This window comes from Neophocaena asiaeorientalis, unplaced genomic scaffold (genome assembly GCF_003031525.2).
Source record: "Neophocaena asiaeorientalis asiaeorientalis breed wild unplaced genomic scaffold, Neophocaena_asiaeorientalis_V1.1 scaffold606, whole genome shotgun sequence".
Classification (NCBI taxonomy): domain Eukaryota; kingdom Metazoa; phylum Chordata; class Mammalia; order Artiodactyla; family Phocoenidae; genus Neophocaena; species Neophocaena asiaeorientalis.
Genome location: NW_020173687.1, coordinates 3,736,666 through 3,738,897, shown reverse-complemented (window position 1 = coordinate 3,738,897; position 2,232 = coordinate 3,736,666).

The following is a 2,232-nucleotide window of genomic DNA, read 5'->3' as shown; positions in this document are numbered from 1 at the left end:
GGCTGCATCCGCACAGCTGGTTATGCTCATAGCATCATCTTTATCTGCGCTCTGACCATGCGTGTTTGTGCAGCTCAAGAGCCCTTCCCCGTGTCTTATCCCATTTCTCTTCCCAAATCTGCCTGCTTTAGAAGATTAAAGAGAACGCCATTTCTTTGACAGTTGTTTATTGAGGTCCTGCTATCTTTCAGGAACTGTGCCAGCTACTGGGGATATGGCATAAACAAGGCAAGTCCCCGTTTTCTCAAGGAGCTTACATTCTAGTGGGGGAGAAGACAACAAATGAGTAAATTAACAAGTAAACAAGATGATTGCAGATGATAAAGCCTGCAAATGAAGTAAGATAGGATAGAGAGTAATCAGGAGCGGCTTCTTTAAACATGGGGGTCAGGGAAGGCTTCTCGGAATAGTGAGAAGGTGCCAGCCATGTGCAGAATAGCAGTAACAGTGTTCTTGGTGGCGAGAATAGAACGTGCAAAGGCCCTGGGGTGAGGATGCGGAGGTGAGATCGGGGAAGCAGGCAGGACCCACCTGTGCTAGATGTGAAGACAAGGTGAGGGACTGGGATTTTAGTCTAAGTTTGGGAGAAGCCAGTAGATTTCAAGCAGGGAATGACAGAATCTGATTACTGGTCATAAGGTCCCTCTGGGACTGTGTGGAAGGGTGAGGGCTGGGGAGCAGTTGTGGACCCAGGACGTAAGTCACATTTGCTGAGGTCCAGGTAGGAAACAATAGTTGGAGGTGCTGGAGGTGGAGAAATGTGTTCCAATTTGGGAGGTAAAGGCAATAGAATTATTCCATATCTCAGATATTTAGGCTGAAGTACAAAGAAAGGCTGTGCAGCTGGGAAGGAATCCCACTTCCTACTGTAGGGAGGGTTCTTACCTCTTCAGCCCTAACTGTCTGCCATCTTATCTACCAATGCTTTGAAAAACATATATGGCTAATGCTGTTGACTTTCTCCCAGGCTTCTGTCTTGCTATCTACCCGATTAAGGAGCTTCCTTGAGGAAAGAGCTAGTAACTCACTTTTTCCTTCCTCCCATCCCTTGTAAGGTCTTACCCACAGCAACTTTCCTGAGTAGCTACTGAGATGTCTGCTCTGTTCACAGCTGTATCCCCTCTGCCTAGGATAGCACATGCCATGTAGTTGTCCATATATATTTGTTGAATGAATGAATGCATAATTTGATCTAGCTGTGGATGGTTGACCAGAGGGCCAACAGTTTGCCAAGTGAGTGTCCCCCTCCTATTGTCTTTCCCTTAGTGGCGTTGGCTCTCCAAGACCTCTTGCTTTGGGCTTTCCTTCAGGACCTCTCTTGCTGCTCCTCTGAGGGCTGGGTTGAACCCCGAGAAACCATTTCCTTGTGGGCATTGCTGTTGTTTTCTCAACATTCTTACATGTTGACCTCAAGTTCTTCAACTGCCTTACAATGCGTCTGAGGGAGAGGCGCTAGACCCACAGTATGGACTGCTGGCTCCAACTTTGAAATAAAATGTTTAAACAGCCCAGCTCATGATATTGAAAACAATAGTCTAAAATGTGTTCTGTAATAGTCATTGATACAAATATATCATTCCCAAATTACCGCGTTTCAGAGTTCACAAGAAAGAACGATGGTTATGGAACAGCCGCCAACGCCAACATTTCCTGGATGGCCCAGAACAATCGTTTTCTCTCAATTTCACTTAGAATCTCTTTCAAGGAGGAGATTTTTCAATTTGCCATAAATCCTACAATGTTTATTTTTAGATGTTCCAGTTCCATAATAATTTGCAAAGGAGACATGCTTTGAACCCAGGTTAGACTTGGCTGAAACTCCCCAGAGGAGACTTGATAGCATTCAGTGAAAGGGAAACCAAAGTGGAATTTTGGAAAACACCAACCTCCTTGTTAAGAATCCTCCCACAGTGTACGTCCCCTAATTGTGGACCCTTATCTGCAACGTTCACCTACTGGAAATGAAATTATATTAACCCTTCACACTTTAGTTAGAATAGGAGCACTTATTTCAGCTCTCCACCATGAATCCATGTGACCCCCCCCCCAACATGAGATCCCTTTTTCATCCCAGTTTCACTGTGACCAGTGAAGGAGTGGGGGGCTTGGGGTTACTAAGGCCTGAAGATGGCCTTGGAGGCAAGACGTGCTCTGGATCACGAGGGTCTTCCAAGGTTTCTGAGTGTCCTTGAGAAGTCCACACTTGGGGTTCTGGAAAGCCATCCAGTGCAG